Source organism: Bos indicus x Bos taurus, chromosome 23, assembly GCF_003369695.1.
Source record: "Bos indicus x Bos taurus breed Angus x Brahman F1 hybrid chromosome 23, Bos_hybrid_MaternalHap_v2.0, whole genome shotgun sequence".
NCBI classification, from domain to species: Eukaryota; Metazoa; Chordata; class Mammalia; order Artiodactyla; family Bovidae; genus Bos; species Bos indicus x Bos taurus.
In genome coordinates, this window is record NC_040098.1 from 32,418,646 (window position 1) to 32,429,103 (window position 10,458).

Here is a 10,458-nt window from a genome sequence, read left to right on the forward strand (position 1 = left end):
AAGTACGCACACGTACGTACGTAGGCACGTACACACGTAGGCACAAACTAGGTGCCCATGGCCTTCGTTCTTGACTTTTGGAAAGAGATCCATCTGAGAACAGGAAATGGGGGGGCGGGGGGGAGGGTGGGATAGGGGGAGGGCGTCTGCGAACTAACATCAACACTCCAGATACCTCCCAATCAAGGGGATCTGGAATTAAGTACCCAGCTGCTCGGAAGACAATCCCATTGTCAATGCAATGAAATCCCATCTTTTTGGCAACAATATTAGAGAAAAGACTTTTCCTCATTATTTATTGGAATTTTCGAAAAGGAAGCGGGCTCGTCCGGGATTTGAACCCGGGACCTCTCGCACCCGAAGCGAGAATCATACCCCTAGACCAACGAGCCACTTACGTAGCATGTCTGCCCATGTTTAATATAAGAAGAACTAGAATCAATTTTCTTGGCCCCACACGGTATCAAGTATGAGCCCCCTATATTTAAATAACAACTAATATACATTTGGGGGTCTTATGATGACCTTTTAATTTAGGCCCAAGTTACTAAAGTTTTCATCCTTCCTCCTGTCAGTTATACAGTAACCATTACAAAGTGAGTTCCACCTGTATACTAATCTATGACTTAACTGACAAGATTACATCATAAAGGTCACATTAGGAAAGTACTCTGTTTTTGAACCATATTTTTTAAATTGAAATATAACTTACCCACAATATTGTTAGTTTCAGATTTGATTCTTAATTTGTCTAAAGAAGTATATATTCCAAATTTCATTATGTACTTCGCCGTGTGACAAATAATTTGAGTAACATTCATATTAGTTTTCTATACTTTACTTTCAAAGAGGAAATTGACATTTTGTTGGACAAGTCCCCTGAAAACTTGCTTAGTCATAAGTAAGCATTTTTGTCAAGATATTATTTCAATATGGGATCCCCTAAAACAGTATTGTACCCCCAAGCACAGGCCATTGTTTTTGCATCTGTTTTATGACTTTGAAATCTCTATATTCTGCCATAACTAAGAACAGAATCCTTCAAAGATTTAACACTTTAGAAAAAGATTCCCAAAGATCTTCTCTTCGGTGCAAGCAGCTGTCTTCAAATTCTTTATAGATTGGCATTCCTGCTTTCTGAGTTTCTCATAAGACTTCGCTGGAAAAAAGGCAATGCTGGCAGATGAATGCTTAGTTTGGCTGCCTCTTGTTTGTATCTTTAGCTTTAGAAGAAAGTTTTGGCATTTCAGTAAGGATTCAGAGAAAGGAATTTGAAGTGCCAGCTCCTTTGAAAGCTGGTTCATCAACTCAATTTTTTAATAAAATTTCTTACCAATGTTTTTCTACTTTACCCATAACACCATGTATGCGGAAACTTTTGATCAGCGAAGATGGAATATATATTTGAAAGGCATAAAAATTGGAATTTTATACAAAGTACAAATTAAAGGCTGGTGTTTTGTGTATAATCAGAGAGTGCCTGAATTAATCCTCAAAAGGACATGAAATAACTCACATGGCAGTTACAGATTCTTTTATCTTTTAATTCTAAGATACTTTACAGTTTCTGTAGTTCGGTCAAGAGTACACCAACATTTTAAACTGAGGATATAGAATCTGAGTCCTAGTCTGCCTAGTAGGCACATAGATTACAACTCTGAATTTTTTTTCCACCACTGAAGTTTCCATGAATTCTTGGGACAGGCAGTGACTACAACAGGTTGAAACTACAAGGAAGTGGTTTACTTTCCACCCTCACTCTCACTCTGTATTTCTTGATTTTTATTTTGGTTATCCTTTGAGAAATGCACCCAATTTTCTCTTCTCCCCAGCCTACTGTGTTAGGTAACAGCTTCAAAATTGGGTGATAGAAAGTGAGAGGTAAAAAGGGAAAAATTCAAACCTCCCAGATGCATATTTTAAGGTTTTTTCAGAACTTAAATACTTTAAAATAATGGATTGAGTCATACTGTTAATGAACCTAACATCACAGTATTGTGTCGTTTATCTTAATTACAAGTCTTAGCCTCTAATTTATGCTGGACAGAATTTTTTCTGGGCAAAAAAAAAAAAAAAAAGTGACTAAATAATCTTCCTTTAGTTACTAGAGGAATCAATATAAAAAGTGGTTTTCCCAGTTTTCCAGTGTGCCAGCAGTTAGCTAGGTAGACATTCCTGCTGATCAACACCAAGAGGCTGAGACTAGCGTAGCCAAATGTTAGAAATATCTTAATATTTGATAATATGTTATTATTTAATCAAGAACAAACCTAAATAGGAGGAAAAAATGGAATCTGCCCAATAAAAGAAAAGGAAACAGATCATGAGAATGAAAACACTTTGAGTAGCTCTGATTTCTGGGGTGGAGTGTTTTGGAAATCTGGAGCTCTGAAATTAGAGGACATATTTATGCTGCTTATACAGATGAAAAGCCATGTACCCACTGCTCCACCCCATGAGAACCTGGAAGAAGATGTCCTGCAGAGACATGATAGTAAGGAAAAGCCACTTAATTGTTTGCCTAGACAGTAGCATACAGCAATACTCAACATATGGTTTATTTCCAGATTTGTTCATACTATTGACTGTTGTGATGTAGTACAGCAAGTTAGAGCTTATCAGGAAATTAAGGATCCAGAAGAGGAGGAGATAGGGAAGAACTTGCCATGCAGTCAGTGGTTTGAGCTTTCTCCATAAAGTAGTCCTAGAACTACTGGTGATGATTTGAACCACGCTGAGGAGACAGATGGTACAGATGGAAAGACAACGTGCCACTCTCAACAGACACACCACAGCTTTACAACCACCACCACATGGAGAGTTACTGAAATGAAAAGCTGATATTATATCTGTGATTCCTTTGGTACAAAGTGTCATTGTGTTAGCAAAAGGCAGGTGAATAAGAATAAGGTCTACAGGTTTTTTTCTCTATTCCTGTGACAGACACATATACATGGCCACAAACAAAAAGAAGTTCCCTCCAGTGCCAGATACAGTAACAGGAAAATTATTCCCTGGATGAGATCACTCCAAATCATCTTCTAATGTCATGGACAGTCCCAGGAAAAACCTTTTGAAAAAAACAAATATATAAGGATGACATATTTCATGTCTGTGGCTTCTTTCTGGTTTACTAAAAAGGAAAAGAACAGCTGGGACACTGAAGGGTAAAAGTACATGGTTCTGTTTATACATCCTTTTCAATTCATGCCTTTTCTGTTTGTCACTTTATTTTTCTGCTCTCTCAGTTGATTTATAGAAGGTGGTGACTCCAGTATCTACATGTCCAGCACATTATTTCTCTCCCACATTACACAATCTACCTGATTCTATGACCATTACCTTCTGAATCTTTCACATGACCACATACACGTGATTTAAACTACCCAGTCTATGATGTTCTTTTATAGCTGCTGGAACAGATTAAGACACAAGCTTAGACTTTCCTTGCATAATAAGGTCTCACTGAACTCATTGAACTGTGATGCCGTTGCTTCTTGTTTTTCACCCTCCACTTAAGTGTGAGGCCTGGATATGTAAACTACACGGGTAACTTACTCAGTTCAGTTCAGTTCAGTCGCTTAGTCATGTCAGACTCTTTGTGACCTCATGAACCGCAGCACACCAGGCCTCCCTGTCCATCACCAACTCCCGGAGTCCACCCAAACCCATGTCCATTGAGTCGGTGATGCCATCCAACCATCTCATCCTCTGTCATCCCCTTCTCCTCCTGCCCTCAATCTTTCCCAGTATCAGGGTCTTTTCCAATGAGTCAGCTCTTTGCATCAGGTAGCCAAAGGATTGGAGTTTCAGCCTTCAACATCAGTCCTTCCAATGAACACCCAGGACCAATCTCCCCTAGGATGGACTGGTTGGATCTCCTTGCAGTCCAAAGGACTCTCAAGAGTCTTCTCCAACACTACAGTTCAAAAGCATCAATTCTTTGGCACTCAGCTTTCTTTATAGTCCAACTCTCACATCCACACATGACCAGTGGAAAAACCATAGTCTTGACTAGACGGACCTTTGTTGGCAAAGTAATATCTCTGCTTTTTAATATACTATCTAGGTTGGTCGTAACTTTCCTTCCAAGGAGTAAGTGTCTTTTAATTTCATGGCTGCAGTCACCATCTGCAGTGATTTTGGAGCCCAGAAAAATAAAGTCTGACACTGTTTCCACTGTTTCCCCATCTATTTGCCATGAAGTGATGGGACTGGATGCCATGATTTTAGTTTTCTGAATGTTGAGCTTTAAGCCGACTTTTTCACTCTTCTCTTTCACTTTTATCAAGAGGCTCTTTAGTTCTTTTTCACTTTCTGCCATAATGGTGGTTTCATCTGCACATCTGAGGTTATTGATATTTTACTCACTGCCTATTATCTAAATCACCAGGCTTTGTGCCTATAAAATAATATTAAATAAACAGTTTATAAGTAAATAATCAAATGAAGCATGGAATTATCATTGTGAAAGTGCATGTTAATGATGCAGAAGAAGTTAGGGGACAATTAGGAGGGACATTTGAGGAGATTCTTCTTCTCTATGAATTTAAAAAGCTGATGACCTGAGAACTCAAGTCAACCCATGTTGAATGATATCTTTATTAGAGACCTCAGTATCTCCTCAAATAAATGGGTGGATTTGAATTTCAAGGTTCCCATTAATGTTATCAGCTCCAATAAGACACATGTGTCATCTTTCAAGAGACACAATAAACTCTGAAAAATTTACATTTCCTCTTTCTCTGTTTCTGATTAAGTAGTTACTTGACAGGCACCCCACTCTGAGACACCCATAGCAGTTTTCGGAATGAGGATTTTTTCTTTGCTATTTACAAGATGGACTGGGCAGGTGATACTTTTATGTCTACTCTGGTTTCTGGGACAGATGAGAAGTTACATATGTTTCTTAAAAGAACAAACAAAAACCTTTGCAAGGCTTTTACAGCTAGCATTTAAGGATCAACTAAAGGCAATCTGGGAACATGGTTTACTCCTCCTGAAGTTTTTTGGCACAGCCTTGCTGTATGAGAACCAGAATAACCCCAAACTTCAGTGAGTTATCTGTCCAGGCAGCCTAGTGATCTTCACTAGTGAGATTATTTTTCAAGTCTGTAATCAAGGAACATGGGTTCAACATCAAGAAGAGAGTTGCCAATGCAGGAGATATAAGAGACCTGGGTTCAATTACTGGGTCGGAAAGATCCCCTGGCAACCCACTCCAGTATTCTTGCCTGAAGAGTGCCATGGCCAGAGGATCCTGGCTGGCTATGGTCCATAGGGTTGCACAGGGCTGGACACAATTGAAGCAACTGAGCACGTATGCACCCGTATATCTATATCTATACCTATATCTATATATGTCACTAGTAAGCATTTTTCTGGTTTGAGACTTTCAAAATGGGTTAAACTCAGAAACTGCCCTGAAGAATCTAGCGGGTCAACTCCCTCATGGACCAGAAAAAAGCAGATGTTTCTGGATGGCAGCTGGGAAATGATCAGCTGTTCTTTCCCTGAGTCTGGCACCTTCCTCTCCCATAAGTGACAAAAGAGCTCAGACTCTTCTCTCTGACAGCCTATTCCTCACCAGCCTTACCCCAAATAGCCTCCCTTCCAAAGACAAAGGCAGTCCCATCCATAGTTGTTAGGTATACTCACCTTGGTAGCTTTGTGCAGCATCAGGTGGTGTTTTGGCAAAACAGCACCAGCCAGCCCCTGTTTAAGCTCCAGTATTCAGAGCCTAACTCTCACTGTTGTCAAGATATCAACATCCTAAGCCTTGACTTCAACAGGGATAAAGGGCTCCTTGGAGAAGGAAATGGCAACCCACTCCAGTTCTCTTGACTGGAAAATTCCATGGATGGGGGAGCCTGGTAGGCTACAGTTCATGGGGTCGCAAAGAGTTGGACACGACTAAGCAACTAACACACACACACACACACACACACACAAAGGGCTCCTTAGCCCTAGAGAACATCTGTCTCCTCTCCCTAATGCTTCATAAGTTGCTGAGCCCGGAAACATTCCAAAATCAATTATAGTAAATGGTTAATAATGAGTAGGAGGCACTGTGAAGATGAGCAGTTGCCACAGCACAGCTCCCCAAGAGATTCAGATTTCCTATTTTTATTATTGAAGAAGGAAATGGCAACCCACTCCAGTATTCTTGTGTAGAGAAGTCCATGAACAAAGGAGTCTGTCTGGCTATGGTCCATAGTGTCGCACAAAGTCAGATACAACTGAAGAGTCTTAGCACTCATGCAGACTCCTGCCACACCTTCCATTCACACCAAAGGTTGGGAACAATTTGGAAGAAACATCTGAGCACCTAAAGTGGCCATCTTAAAAATAATTTAAAACTACCATATTCATTGATAATGAAAAATCATTCAGTGTTGGAAGAAGGATACTGGATCCCTATAATAGACAGTGTCTGCTGCTGCTGCTGCTGCTGCTAAGTCGCTTCAGTCGTGTCTGACTCTGCGCGACCCCATAGACGGCAGCCCAACAGGCTCCCCCGTCCCTGAGATTCTCCAGGCAAGAACACTGGAGTGGGTTGCCATTTCCTTCTCCAATGCATGGAAGTGAAAAGTGAAAGTGAAGTCGCTCAGTCGTGTCTGACTCTTCTCGACCCCATGGACTGTAGCCCACCAGGCTCCTCGGTCCATGGGATTTTCCAGGCAAGAGTACTGGAGTGGGGTGCCGTTGCCTTCTCCGAGACAGTGTCTAGAAGATAGAAAAAGAGGTCACTGGTGATGGTTTAAAAGATCCATAGATTCCCTTTGCCGTTACTGCAGTTGCTTTTTCTCTTCTTCATAAATAGCCAAAGACTCTAAACGTTAAAGTTTTCAATCAAGCTTAATGAAGTTTGTGGATGGTAATCACTGGGAGTGCGGGGGTGGGGGAGGGACCGCAGGCTCTGAGCGGGGCTGGCGGGGGGCGGGGGGTGGGGGGTGGGAGGGGATATGAAGAAGTTGCTACCAAGTTTCAGTTTCCTGATGATTTTTTAATTTCCCAAAGAGAGGAACTGGGAAAAGCAAACCAGGAGACCTATAGGCCAGGTCAGGCAGTAGAGGGGATTATTTGAAGATCTGAGATGAGTTGAGTTTGCGGATATTTTAAAATATTATGTCTAATTTTCAATGTGTTTTAAAATTGCCACAACAAAATGCTTTTACTTTTACTTTTTTTTTCAAAAAGAAAGAGTTTAGAAAAAATATTTTTACTAAATAATGTTAAAGATAATAATTTGAAAAGAGAAGATAATGTAATAGGAATAAAACTATTTGAAATTTGAAGAGGGAAAAAACCTCCAATCTTTCTCCTAATTAGATAGACTTAAAACATTTATGCAGACGTACCCTATACTTCTTGGGTGCCAAAATCACTGCAGATGGTGACTGCAGCCATGAAATTAAAAGATGCTTGCTTCTTGGAAGAGAAGCTATGACCAACCTAGACAGCATATTAAAAAGCAGAGACATTACCTTACCAACAAAGGTCTGTCTAGTCAAAACTATGGTTTTTCCAGTAGTCATGTATGGATGTGAGAGTTGGACTATAAAGAAAGCTGAGTGCTGAAGAATTGATGTTTTTGAACTGTGGTGTTGGAGAAGACCTTTGAGAGTCCCCTGGACAGCAAGGAGATCAAACCAGTCAATCCTAAAGAAAATCAGCTCTGAATATTCATTGAAAGGACTGATGATGAAGTTGATGCTCTAATAATTTGGCCACCTGATGCGAAGAACTGACTCATTGGAAAAGACCCTGATGCTGGGCAAGATTGAAGGCAGGAGGAGAAGGAGACGACAGAGGATGAGATTGTTAGATGGCATCTCAACTCGATGAATATGAGTTTGAGCAAGCTCCGGGAGTTGGTGACGGACAAGGAAGCCTGGCATGCTGCAGTCCAAGCGGTTGGAAAGAGCCAGACAGGACTGAGCGACTGAACTGAACTGAACCCTATATTCTAATGTTGTATAAATATACTAAAATTATTGTGGAACTAGATTGTCCTTTGTAAGGAAGAACCTGGCTTACTCAAGTATGAATGGCAGCATTGGAAGAAAATAATAAACAACAAATTTGGAAACAAAATTGGTTACTGGTTAAAAAGATACATAGAGTTCAAAGTGTTAGTTACTCAACTGTGTCTGACTCTTTGAGACCCCACAGCCCACCGGGCTCCTCCATCCATGGGATTTCCAAGGCAAGAATACTGGAGTGGGTCGTCATTCCCTTCTCCAGGGGATCTTCTGGCCCCAGGAATCGAACCCGGATTCTTTACCGTCTGAGTCTATGGCAGTGGCACCCCACTCCAGTACTCTTGCCTGGAAAATCCCATGGATGGAGGAGCCTGGTCGGCTGCAGTCCATGGGGTCACTAAGAGTCGGACACGACTGAGCGACTTCACTTTCACTTTTCACTTTCATGCATTGGAGAAGGAAATGGCAATCCACTCCAGTGTTCTTGCCTGGAGAATCCCAGGGACGGGGAAGCCTGGTGGGCTGCCATCTATGGGGTCGCACAGAGTCAGACACGACTGAAGCGACTTAGCAGCAGCAGCAGCAGCAGAGTTCAAAACCCTTAGCCAATTAATTCTCCTAATTATAAACTGATTGAAAACAAAAGCTCCTTCAAGGAGTCTTGCTAAATGTCAAGAGAACAATATGTTGGATTGGTTAAAGCTGAGGAATAATCTTCAAAACCTGTTCTAAGCAGTCAGCGCCTTAAATGTAGGAACTTTCACAGTTTTAGAGGGGAGGGAAATATGACAGAGTTAATAAAAAATGGAAAGGGAGGTAGCCTTTATCAGGCCAAACTCAGAATACTGAACACATACTTTAAGAGAGCATGACCCAACTGGAAATGCTAGGAAGCTTTCGAAAACACGTACCCGATTGCTCCTATCAAAAGTACACCCCCGACGAAGGTGGGATTCGAACCCACGCGTGCAAAGCACAATGGATTAAGCAGTCCATCGCCTTAACCACTCGGCCACCTCGTCGTCGTGTTCCTTGTTTCTTGGTGTGCTTTATTTCAGAGTTCATACTTGGGAACCGTCTACCCTAGACAGAATGATGTTTAGGAAGGAGATGGTTTGGAGACGTCTGGGAGACGTAGCTTCCACGCGAATGGACAAAGCACCAGATTGCAAAAGCTGCGACGGAGGGCCGGGGCGGGGGGAGGGTGGGAAACAGGCTTAGCTTTCACAGGAGTCTTATTAAAAGTGATGGGGACATGGTAGAACACAGTTGCCTGGGCTTTAGCTTCCTTTCTGGGGTTGTCTCGTCCCCGGCAGGAGGCGCCTCAGCGCCAAGTCCCGGCAGGGACTGAACCTGGGCTGAACCACAGTTTGCTGTCAGGGGAGCCTGGTCCCGGGTTCGAGCGCACTGCCGGAAGTCCACCGGGGCAAAGGTTCCCAGAGCCGGGTCCACTGGAGTCGACCTCAGCGGAGCTGGCGAATTTGGACTCCTAATTTGTGGTTAATAAAACAGTCTGGATAATTAGACGGTGGATCTGAGTAGGGCTCAATTTCTGTTCAGTGTTACTGACGCTTTTTCAAAAGTTTAGGGTGAAATTGCATAGAGAAGAATCATTAGCTTCGCGGTGCTCTTCTCCCCGGTCATCCCCGTAAGAGGAACCACGAATTCTGACCCTCCCCACTCTGCTACCTGAGTGTTTTCTAAGAAGAATTTGTCCAACTTTCACTAGGTTTTCCAGGGGTTCTGGTACTGAAAACAGCAAGAAACTCAACACTGCTGCTGCTAAGTCACTTCAGTCGTGTCCGACTCTGTGCGACCCCGTAGACGGCAGCCCACCACCAGGCTCCCCCGTCCCTGGGATTCTCCAGGCAAGAACACTGGAGTGGGTTGCCATTTCCTTCTCCAATGCATGAAAGTGAAAAGTGAAAGTGAAGTCGCTCAGTCGTATGTGACTCTTAGCAACCCCATGGACTGCAGCCTACCAGGCTCCTCCGTCCATGGGATTTTCCAGGCAAGAGTACTGGAGTGGGGTGCCGTTGCCTTCTCCACTAGCGAGAAATAATTCAAAGAAAGAAAGGCGGGGCGGGGGGTGGGGGAGGTAGGTAGTGTTCAGCTCCATCCACTTCCTTGTTTCATAAGAATAAACACAACAGACAGATGAACGAATAAGAATAGGAAGTAAGTCTGACTACTCAGATTGATCATAAGTGCCTGCGAAAAGAAGGTAATATTAAAGGCGAGTCTTGACCAGCAAGTTTTCTAGTGGGCGCGAAGAATGCGGTTATCACAGGCTGAGACCAAAGGGCCTGAGCAAAGGCAAGGAGGCGTGCAAAGTAATCATATGACTCATCCTGTTGTCAATTCTGACAGCAAAGGATAAAGGAGTTATATTCTTTTCACAAGGAAGGACAGTATAATTAACAACAACAACGTCAAAAATGCATAGTGCTTTCTCAGGAAGTAGTGGTGAATC

The 10,458-nt window shown here is 42.4% G+C and overlaps 1 non-coding gene across 1 annotated transcript; it reads right to left on the reverse strand.

The window, feature by feature from the left end:
* Positions 1-320: 320 nt before the first annotated feature.
* On the reverse strand, positions 321-392 carry TRNAP-CGG. The gene has a single exon. It is a non-coding gene; the product is annotated as a tRNA-Pro (tRNA).
* Positions 393-10,458: the final 10,066 nt, after the last annotated feature.